At 37.5% G+C, this 12,211-nt stretch overlaps 1 long non-coding RNA gene across 1 annotated transcript; it reads left to right on the top strand.

Moving 5' to 3' along the window:
• Positions 1-248: 248 nt before the first annotated feature.
• Positions 249-4,441, top strand: LOC147655553 (uncharacterized). The gene is made up of 3 exons (XR_015288969.1): positions 249-335; positions 427-548; positions 2,089-4,441. It is a non-coding gene; the product is annotated as an uncharacterized LOC147655553 (long non-coding RNA).
• The last annotated feature ends 7,770 nt before the right edge of the window (positions 4,442-12,211 follow it).

Here is a 12,211-nt window from a genome sequence, read left to right as displayed (position 1 = left end):
TAATTTTAGAACCTAAAACAATGATTTCAGCACAGTAAAGGTCCCTGAATTTCCTCCACAAAAAAATCACCCTAACAGCGGAGAAATACCCTGTAAGCCTTACAAGTAAAGGAAGCAGTGAAATGAAAACTTGTAAGGTTTAAGACACCAGAAAACCCACAGAGGAAGGAGCTCTTATCCATGATTGCTAGAGTTTATAGTCACAGAACTGAAACCCAAGTTCTGGTGTTATGAGTGTGTTGTGTTCAGTTTTTCAGTGACTTTGTGCACGCACAGAGGACAGCAAGGAGGAACACACACCTACGGCCTTGGTAGTGTGACCATGTCTGAACCAGGTGCACCAGTCTGACATACAGTTTCTGTCCCTTGCACACATTCAGAGCAGTCAGGGTGTACTAACTTTCCTCCATCTCCTTTGTCTCACAGGAGCCACAAAGTTGCTCTGGGTCCTTCCCCTTCCTGCTCAGCAACAAATGCAAGCAGCAAGCTCCACCTGCGGCAAACTTCAGGCCACAAACCACATTCTGAAGCAAAATATATTAAAGAAAGTATGTGGGGAAAAAAATAGTTTCTGCCTTTTAATTAGCTACTTCCCTGAACAAACAAGGCCAAGGCACAGATGCTCCCAAGCAGAAGGGAATGTGCAAACTAAGGAAGTACAAACTTAAAAAGAGAGAAGTTCACACTAAGGGGAGAACCAGACACAGACTAGGGAACTGCTGGTTCAGCACAGGAAACATCAATGACTAATATTCATAAACTGTAATGATGCAGGTGATTGCCAGGGTTCTCCACTGACTTGGTGAGCTAAAATACATGACTCCACCCCTTGTCCTGTATAAGATAAAGATGTCACAGGCAGACAGAATTAGTCACTGTGAGAGTATGGACAGTACACGTTGATGGTGCTGGTTGTGAATTTTAAGAGCCAGACTGTGGACAGGCATCTCAGCAGGACAGCAGAGGATAACCCATTAAAAATAAATATGGCATCTTCAGGTGATAGGTCAGCACAGAATTTCTATTTTGGGCCCCACAGTCAGTTGTGTTGTAGATCATTATTACCACTTGACTTGTAACAGCATCTTGTGTGAGGGAATGTGGTTTGGCTAGACCTGCATTGTGAGATGCATGGCTGAACAGAGGTCTGAATAAGGTCTGTACTTCATCAAGGGCCTGCAGACATAAAAGACTTCAGATAGACATCTGTTATGATTTGGGTTGAGTATATTTTTTTCCCTGCAACAGAGACATTTGATATACTTTTGCAGCACACCATAAGTCAGAAGAACTCCATCAGAATTCTTGTGGTGAAAGCTTGCTAAAAACATGCCAAAAAAAAAAAGAAAAACCAAAAACAAACAACCAAAAGACCCAACTGAAGACAGACAGCATTCTCAGACCTCGTTTAAAAAAAAAAAAAAGTCTCTCTCAACCTTTGGTTTGGCATTTTTACAGTGCAGCATGCCAGACCTGTACATCCTAGTAATCTGTTAAAATATTTAAGTGCTTGCAATATTTTAAATGCATTGGTATTCTGGATGTTTTGGAAGGCTGGAGAGACCAAGAGGAATAAAGGAACATATTTCAGCCTGAAGCATGATGACACAATGAGGAGCTCTGGGGTAGCACCAGACATCATGGCCCGCCAGAATCCTCGCATCAGAACAGCTAGACTAGTTCAGGCTACTTTAATTGAGACAAATGGGAACTGTGTGTCCTGGAAGTTAGTGCTGAGGTTCTGTCTCCACTGTTTTGCTGCGGGTTCCACTGTGGTTTTACACCCACATCCTACTACAATTTTCAATCCTTCCTCAAAAGCACCAAAACTCAATAAATCACCATTTTACAACCAGAGGTAACTCACTCTGCACAGGATCACCACAAGCAGCAGCTTCCACAGGCAAAAGTGTTTTCCAGTCCTCATTATGAACTAAAAAGAAACTTTTCTGATCATCTGTGCCAGGGTAGCACAGCCTTGCCAGAATAGTAGAGATCAAGTTCACACCCACCGAGCTCTCCTTCAAACACTGATGCTGAAATCCTAGTAAGACGTGCCAATGTCTGTTTCGTATCTCTCCTATGCAGGGAAAGGAGGTCTCTGGCTGGCTGACAGTTGAAAAGATCCTGATGCCTACTTTCCATCCAGATGACAGATGTCTAAGAAAGGCTGTCAACTCATTTCTCATGAAGCAGTTTTTAAAAATCTGGCATCTTTCAGCTCACACTGAATGAACAACACACTGAACCCCCAAATCCTTATGGAAAAACTGTAGTTATTTTACCAGTAAGAACCTGCCAGGTCTAGACTAAATATAAACTATCCAGCTATTTTGTGTGTGGTCAAATGTTCTGTGTGGTGAAATATCTCACCATAATATTTCATTGCATCAATCAATTAATTCTTATGCCTCTGCATTTAGGAATGATATCTACCTAAAGGAAGTAACTATCACTTTACTTTAACCACATTAAATGCTGCACAGAGGTGAGAACATTTCACTTGATAAAAAACAAACAGAAACAAATAAACAAAAAAAGAGTTTTAAGTTGTCCTACAAGGGAAAATAATACATTTGTACTTCCCTTGGTCAAAACATAAGCTCACCATTTCATTGTAACTTGTTTGATAGCAATCTGTTAATACTTGTATAAAGGTCCTTGAGGAATCAGAGAGAAAACAGCACAGAGGAAAGAGCAACATAAAGCAAACATCAGGACATCTGATGAATACCCAAGCAGTGGAAGAAGTGAAAATGATTAATGGTATAGTATCAACACACAACAGCACAGTGGAAGTAAGATAGCTGGGGCCATTAACACACAAGGTGAAATGACCATGCAAACACTGGTGACTGAAGGACAAGGTAGCATGAAACAAAATAAAGTTACTGTTGCCTGTAATACCAGGTACTAAAAAGCCAGGGCAGCAAGCCAACATACTGATGAGAATGAGCAAAGCCCAGTAATTATTCCTCCCCTCTCATGAAAAAGCAGCAGGGTTAAATTTATCCTGGAACAAAAACCATATGCCATTGAAGGAGCATTATAGGATCAGCTCAGTATCCTAACCTAGCTGTCTAACAAGAACTTTTTTTTTCCTAAGCACTTGGCAGTGGAGGAAAACATCACATGGCATCTTGCAAATTATTGTTGTTTCTCAAAAGAGCTTTACAAAAGGAAAAACATTTTAAAATATGACCCTACAGAAAAAAAAAGAAACCCTTGAATTGCCATAAACTTAGGGAAAGTCTGAACTTGGGCTTGTATTCTGAGCAAAATTCTGATCACCAATGTGAAATGTGAGTTCTGCCTTTGTTTTTTGTTTACAGAGCGCATGTTGTGAGTTTTCTATGAAGTTAAAACAGCTACTCTTTTGCATAGCCAGACAACAAAATCTGATACAATTAAAATTATATAGCACCCTTCTAGAGCTCACTTAGAAGAAAATCTTCTAGATGCAAATCAAGTGGGAGGGATGTAGCTACATGTTGCTATGCTGGCAGTCAGACCCAATACGATTCACCACGGACTTCAACTTCTTTTAGGTAGTGCAGACAACTAATTGAGATTCAGAGAGGCATAATGGAAATCACACTTCTTATCAGGGCAAAGAGTAGAGAAACTGCCCTTTTGCACATTAGCTTTATCTCTGTTCCAGTAAAATCCTCCGTTTAATGTGTTATCTGATGGTGCCATACATTTTCCAGACTGCTGCTGAGCTCATGTGGGATGTTACAGATACCATGGTCACTGCACTCAGGGTAAGCTTCCTACAGAATATGCAGGACTTTTAGAGAGGTGACATCAAACCAAGCTAAACTATCTCCTCCAGCACTATTTAAATCATACCTTCTTGTTACAGGTGTACATACAGCAATCTACCATAAGGTCCATGCTGACTTAAAAAAAAAAAAGGATAATATAGATTCTTTTAAAAGGTAGATTATTGACCATCAAGAGCATCCAAACAATTTTGGAACTGTCATAGTGTTTTGATGTATCAAAAGGTTTTTAAATACTCTTATGATAGAGGCATTATAGAATGAGTTTCTATCAAAGTGGAACCTAGTAGCTTATATTTAACTTTGCCTCCTACTTCATGTAGTCCAAATGCTAAGTATCCATCTCAGAGTAAAGATGATCCATTTTACAGGAAGTCACTGCTATTTTTAAAAGGTGTTTTTTAGCCTGAGCTAGAGATCTCAACGCAGCACTTTTCCAGAGAAGAGCGTGATCTGTATCTGAGCAGGTAAGGACTCCTGGGGATCCTGAGGCTGTGGAGAGATCAAACACATTGTGGGTGAGAACTGACCAGCAGGACCCTCCAGCAGGATTCCCAAGGACAGGTACCCTGCATTTTGGCTACCTGCCCTCAGGCATCACATAATCAGGCCTGCTGTGGAGCAAAGGTGCTAAAATACACCTCTGTCCCAAGGTTTTCTGGCAACTGTCTTGTTGATCCAATGCTATCACCATTAACAGAGTGTCTCTCATAGGGAGTGCCTAGACTAATTTAGTTCTGTTTATATAAACATTCAATCAGAAAAGTTCCTTCCTGTTTAAATTTTATATGCTTTAATAATAAACAGATGTTTCTTCAAAACTGGCAGTTTCTTGCAGTCAGAGACTGTTCAGAAGTTACAGATTACTGTGACAACTCTTTGTCAAGGGGGATGTTTTTCACTTGGGCCTAATTTAACCATAATCCTACCAAAACCTTGTGTTGCTTCATTATTTTTATAGCTGTAACTTATCTAGGTGAGATATTTTGAATCACAAAGTTATAATTTTAGTGAAGTTAACTGTAGTTATGTTGATGACAGAAATTATATATAATTTCCTCAGTTGTTTATCTTCTTAAATACTGAGTTTTGAAGGAGAGGTTTTCAAAGGCATAAAAACCAGAGAAGTCTCTCCTGCATAAGGAGTTATTTGAAATCTGGCACTGTACTTTAAATTTGGATTGTACCCTAACTCTGCCAGCCTTTGAATGGACTTGGGCTTGTGATCAATAGGTTTACTTTTAAAAATCTGTCTGTTACCATTTTTGGAAATTACTTGCCTGACATCTAAGGAAAATAGCTCAATGGCTAATGTTTGCTTGCTGAGCCAACGAGAGGGAGTCAGCACATTCTTCCTTTTCCCTACCTTCAGCCTATTGCTTGGGCCCTTCCTGTGAGGGTGGCGTTATTGAAACAGTGCTGTTACCAAGTGTGAGTTGCCAGGGGGGCTTCACAGTTACCTGGATGAGCAGGATATCCAAACATATATCCAAACATAGGTGTAGTTATACTAGGGCTAATGGTTGTAGTACAGCTTAAATCTGTTCCAGAATGAAGATTGACTTTATGTCTATTGACACAGAATTGGGTAAACACAGTTCTATCAACAAAAAAAAACCCCCAAAAACAACAAAGCAAACAAAAAAATTAAAAAACAAATATTTTTTAAAACTAACAATAAAATAATAATAAATAAACAAAAATAAAAAATATTAAAATTAAAAATTAAATTTTTTTAAACCTAAAAAATTAAGATAAAAAATTTAAAAATAAAAAGTTAAAAAAGTAAAATAAATAAATAAACAAAATACTTTAAAAATAAAGGTATAAAAACATTAAAATAAAAATATAAAAAGTAAAGAGCAAAAACATTTAAAAAATAATAAAAATCATAAAAATTTAAAAATTTAAAAACAAAACAACAAAATAAATAAAAAATACTGATATTAAAATAAAAAATTAAAGAGAAAATAAAAATTTAAAAAAATAAAAATTTAGAAACAAAAACAAATTTAAAATATAAACTTGAGAAAATGAAAAATTAAAATCAGTACAGAATTTTAAAAACTTTAATTTTTTAAAAAAAATTAAACAAAAATTTTAAAATAAATAATTTAAAATATTTAAATTCGAGAACCCAAAAGAAATTTTTCAAAATATAAAATTTATTTGTTTAAAAATTAAAGCAAAAAAATTAAAAACTAGACAAAAAATAAAAATAAAAAATGAAAATATAAAAAATTAATAACACAACCTAAAATATTTTAAAAAGAAAAAATTAAAAATTTAATTAAAATAAAAACAAAAAAAATTAAAATAAGAATTACAAATTAAATTTAAAAAATAAAAATACTAATAAATAAATAAATTTTTACAAATTTAAAACAAGAATAAAAACAAAAATCTAGTGTAGAGGAGTCCTTAGCCTCATGTTATTTCAGTTGTCATCTGCAAAATAATGCTTTCTTTGCCCATAACAAGAATTGCAATATTCCATTACAAACCTTACAAAGCTTCTCAGAAAAATCCTGTCTTCAGGTATCATCAGAATCACTCCTTCAATCTACCCCTCCAGATAAAATATGCTTGGATGATATTTGTGTAGTTTTGTTGTAAGCTGATCTGGCTTTAAAACATCTCTGTACCTCTGACAGATTACCTTTGAGAGTCACCTGTTTCCAGAGCAGGCTCACAGCATGGCCATACTGTAAACATAAAGTATTTAAGACACAAGTGTAAGAGTATTTGCCTTGGGGGAAGGCAATGTTTATGCCAGTCTGACATCCAAAACAACATAATGTGGAAGTAAAATTCCAAGTGCTCCAGAAATGAGGGCTATACCAAGCAATCTCTTGAGATACATCATATTGAGAAAACTGAACTGCTGTATCACTCACTATACCTGTGGCAGTGTGCCTCAGGGGTGACAAAAGGTTACATTGTCCCACCCCAAACCCCTTGTGAAGGGCAGCCCAGGTGTCTGATTGGGTTTGAGTCCCTGGGGGTTTTCTCCCTTGGTGTGCTTCTACTGGTCCCTGATCCTGAACTCCACCCTCAAGGGTGGAGACCCTCAAGAGTTCTGTCCCTCAAAAACCTCTGCTGTGCCTCTGTTTGGGGCTCTCTGTTCTGGACCTGAGTTTGTTCTCATGCTGAATAAATGGTTTCATGAACTGGAGCCCGTCTCATTTGTGTTCTATGCTGGTCCCCAGAATCCTGCAGCTTCTCTGGACGAGATCCTGAGGTTGCTGACTGCAACATATACCTTTATTCTAATTGCAATGTATGACATGCTTTTGGCTTTTAAAGTGAGATACCTGAGAGAGAATATCCTCCATTTCCTCTCCCATCCTGCTTTTCTACCCAGTGCTACCCATTACACCATTTCAAATTCACCTCTTTGCAGATGTTGCTGACAGTCTGCAAATGCTCCATTCTCTTATACAAAACTAGTTTTGCATAAGTTTTCAGTTACAAGCTTTCCTCCCATCTCACTTGCCTCATGGAGGTCATCCACTGTCCTCTTCTCCATGGGCACATCACACCAACAGTCGCACAAAGGCCACACTCAGTTCTGCAACTTCCTGATACGGCCACATTCTGTTATTTTGGTTTAAACCTCCCCTTCTCAAGCAAACGTCGTTCTGGTTATCCCTAAGTATTAGATTCTCAAAAGAGATGTCAACAGGCTGAGAAGAGTCCTGAAAAGGGATTCTGATCAGAGCTGATCAGAGGGGTGGGAAGACTGTCATATGAGGAAAGTCTTAGGGAATTGGGCTTGTTCAGACTTGAGAAAAGAAGGTTTTTTGGGGCACCTCCTCAAAGAGTGTCAGCAAAGAAGATGGAGGCTCCCTTTTTACAAGGTATTATATGGGAAAAATGAGGGGTAATGGATACAAGTTGCTCATGAGATTCTGATTAGATGCAAGAGGAAAATGTTTTATAACAAGAACAATTTCCATTGGAATAATCTCCCCAGGGAAGTGGTCAGTTTCCCAGCATTGGATACTTTTAAGACTAAGATGGACGTGGTAAAGGGGCACCTTTTCTAGACTATGCTTTTGCCAAGAAAATTTGTCTCAAATGCTGCTTGAGTTCCCTACCAGCATGGTATGCTGGTAATTCTATGATTATGATGATTAATTTTTAATGAAACTAAACCTCATGTTCTGATAAGTATTTAATGGCTCTTTGGTAGTTCCCAACAGGCATTCCAGAATAACAGCTGAATCCCAAAAACCAGACACGTTACTCAGATGTTAGGAGCCCTTAAAATTAAAGCAGAACAATAGCAATATAATCATCATGAAGCGATGAACACTTAGACTCATCATTGCTTACAGTATGTACAAGTTTCTTCATTTGTATGAAAATCCTCCATGAAGGAAAGCATTTTGTTGCTTCCTTTTTAACCATTGCACACTCCCATCATGAAGATAACTTGAGGTTTAGACAGGCATCAGCACATAATCAGTCTCTTCTGCATGAGCCCATCTACCCACATACAGACTTTTTTATTTTTTAATGGACAAACACAGACCTGCATGAGGGAGGGAAATGCTTGTTATGAATAAAAGAACATAAAATCCTCATTTTCCACTTTGCACCACGTAAGAGAACTATATAAAAAAATCTGTTCTGGCGCCCATTCCAGCTGTGCTGTTTCTGCAGTCTAGGAAAAAAACTTACAGTGTGGTAACCTCTGTCTCTGCCTCAATTACCCTTACAGAAAGTTAAAAAACACATACATTTTTCATTTCACTAGCCTGTCATGATGAAAAGATATTTTTCAAGTTTTCTCAGAGACAATGTTATTTGCTGAATAGAAACACAGCTTTTAAAGGTAAAGTTCTAACTTATGAATACAGTTTGCCAAATAGAATAATCAAACTAAAATTTTAGATGTGAAGCAATTAGAAGGCAAGATAGCCATACCAAAAGAAATGCCAAACAAAGAAAACAAAAATACATCAATTCTCCAAGTGCTTTCACAGCCGCACCCAAGATTGTTCAGATAACACTGGTCTTCATTAAAAGCATCAAATCACTGAAAAATCAATTAAGGATGAAAACAGTGAATTCACTAATGTGAATCTTACATGAGAAAGCAAGCTGGAACTGCAACACAAACCCCTGCAGAAACATCCTTTCCACTGGATGTCGGAATGGGAGAGAAAAAATTAGAAGCCACCACTTCAGACTTACATCAGATCACCTAAGGAACCATTTGTGTACTTCAACAGGTCATAACACTGCTGTTTACACTCCACTTAAATCCCTTCACAAACAGGGACACTATACCTCCCTGTTTGATGCTTCAGGAAATTGTCATCTTTTATACAAAAATTGAGTTGTCCTAAATGAGTCTAATGCTGTATCTGTGGAAAAGCATTCTGCAATTCCTTCTACATTATTTTCTTGTAGGTGTCTTTGGACTGACTCACCTTCATTAGCAGATATTGCAGAAGACTTCTTACCTCCAAAAATCTGCTCCCTAAAGTAAGCCTTGCTACCTGCCAGCCTTGCCTCTTGTGTAAAGCTTTTCCTAAAAACAGCTGTTCCAATCATTTGCCTTCCTGTTTTGATGCCTCCCTACTGTACTCATTTTTGCCTCCCCAAAGGAGAGTTTCAAGTCCACTCACTGGTGGTTAGACTCTATGGTGAATAGAAGTCACAGATACAGAGATTAGAAATAAAAACTTTATCCCAGCTTTCCTTAAAAGTTCAGTTTTCAAATGACTTGCCAGTGTCCCAGGTTTTTGTACTTCTCATTTTAAACCCAGTTGTATTTTCAAAACTATTTATTAAAATAATACTCCTGAGCAGATTCTCCCCATGATAGATGACAGTGATTCTGCTTGCTTTGCAAGAGATGTCTGATGAGTGAAGGCCTGTCAGTGAAAAAAACATTATGATGATCCATAGATACAAGAAGTGCATACCTAGAAAATCTGATTTCCACTGCCAGCAATGTTATGCTTGGAAATGAGCTGCCTCGGAAACTGACCTCCACATCACTGTGTCTGGGAACATGTACCACCTTAGATGAACTAGTCCTGCAGAAAGCAGGTTTGCATAAAAAACACAAAACATTTCAGGAGGGGCTTTACTGTGCTAGAAGATCTGGAAGACATGTGCTTCTCACAGCTTCCAACATGAAGTCACTGCAATTTCACTCAACTTAAGAGATGTTCTTTCCATGTGCTGGTGTCAGGCTAAGTCTGTGCCTGACCCAGGCTCACCTCTGCAAGGGATAAAAGTCTACTGCACTGCCTAAGCAAGAAGAGAATGTAGCAGACTTGTCCCTTTTTTCTTGTGTAAGAAAATAACTCCAGTGCTTCCTAACCACTGTGCAGGCACTGACAAGAGGGAAAACAAAGCCATTTTTAGAAATACAGAACTAAATCAAATAATAATAATCCAAAATCCATATATAAATAAAACACACTCAAAAAATCTCAGTTTCTAAACAAAAGCTCATTCTGATTTGCCTTGCAATAGGAGACACAAGTGTGAGACATCTCCCTCAAGTGATAGGAAAGCACCTTACACATGAAAAAACACACAAAAATCTCAAATCAAATAAACTACTCCTCACTGAACAACTATATTTAAATTCATAGCCATGAGACTGATAATGCTATACACCTAGCAAAAAAGAATCTGGAGCAATTTAGGTATAGCTCTTTGTGACTGGTGGGAATCTTCATTGCTGTCTAGAAGATTTTTTGATAAGGAGCAGCAGAGAAAGGAAAAAAAGTAGCAGTATGTACACATCCCAAACAATGTTGTGTAATATGGCATTGCTGATTAAGCATACAGTCACAGCTAAGACAGAGCAAAAATCTGCCTCCATCAAGAAAAAACCCTGTGTAGACCTGGGAAAACAGCATGAAGTCATGTCAGGGTCAGTTTAGTCTGGATACTAGAAAAAGGTTGTTCAGCCACAAAAGGGCAAGGGAACAGGCTCCCCAGGGAACTGGTCACAGCACCAAGCCTGGAAGAGCTCAAGAAGTGCTAGAACAATTCTCTTGGGCACATGGTGTGACTCCTGGGAGAGGTGCTGTGCAAGGCTGAGTTGGACTCAATGATCCTTGTGGGTTCCTTCCAACTCAAATTAGTCTGTAATTCTGTGATATGGAAATAGGTACATTCAGACCCAAGAGGTACAGTGATAGGAGCTTATCAGGAGAATCTTGCTATTAATTCAAATCCTCTACACAATTTCTAATGTACATGAATTCAAGAGGCTCACGTGAATTTGATAGTGTTCACCAATGTTTTCTCAGGAGGGCACACAATTTCCCAAGCCCAAGGCACACAGAAGGACTTTGTTAAAAGTTCCTTCCAGTGAAACTTTAAGTCTCCTCCAAAGTCCCTAAAATTTTCCAGGTTTCTTTGCACTAACCATATGCTACCATGTTTTTGTTTTACGTTTGTTCTTCCTTCCTCCCATAAAAACAATTTTTATGCTAGTGATTCATAGTAACATTACTGTTATTTCACAGTCAAAGCCAGAATCCCTGGCATTAAAAAAGTACAAAAATCCCTGACATTAAAAAAGCTTCCTGCTAAGAACCTTTTCTTTGTGCCTACCTCACTACTTCATGTATCTACACAGACATTGTTTAATGACTATATTTTTAATGTAATGTCTCATTATTTCTGCTCAAAAACTGGATTAACTATAGTCATACTTAAAATTTAACCTTTGCTCAAACTGCATTTCTCTGCTCATTGATTTAATTTTTAAATTATAATATTGATGATGCCCTTGGTATTGTATCTGCTGCAACACAGTTAGCTGTCAATATATATGGTCCCACAATTTGCCCTCCACTTTCTCAGCATGTCCTCTAGGCCCACATTCCTCTACACATGGTTTCAGGTCATTTTAGTGAAATATTTATTTGCATATTTCATTGATTTTTCATACCCAAGGAAAATGTGCCATAGTCACTCATTGATTTTCTTTTTGACTACAGTTACGAGAAAACTGATCTTGTTATTATCTCTGAATACCTAGACAACTTCAACTATTCAGCAAAAATTTGTCAGTATTCATCTATCTCCAGACTAAAATGGAGCCATAAGTAACAGTTACAGTGAAAACAAATATCACTACTAGAAGGAAAAAAACCCAAGTTTTTAATTACTATTTTAAATGGAAGTCAAATACACTACTCAAAAGGAAACCTGATATTATAGAAAGCCTTTGGAAATACACAAATTCTGGAAAATACAGAAATGCTTTTATAGGATTCTGCACAGCTTTTTTTTTTTTTTTACTATTTACCTTAACCCATCTTCCAGCAAAGACTGCCAAAAAACATGATCAGTAAATGATATGCATTTTCATGACAAAAATGCATTTTCTAGATGTTTCAATTGACAAGCAGGGTCTCAAGCTTCCTCTGGTCTAGAAAACT

Source organism: Cyanistes caeruleus, chromosome 1 (genome assembly GCF_971803275.1).
Source record: "Cyanistes caeruleus chromosome 1, bCyaCae1.hap1.1, whole genome shotgun sequence".
NCBI classification, from domain to species: domain Eukaryota; kingdom Metazoa; phylum Chordata; class Aves; order Passeriformes; family Paridae; genus Cyanistes; species Cyanistes caeruleus.
Note: the sequence above shows the minus strand (reverse complement) of the source record. Positions and strands in the feature narration are given on the sequence as shown.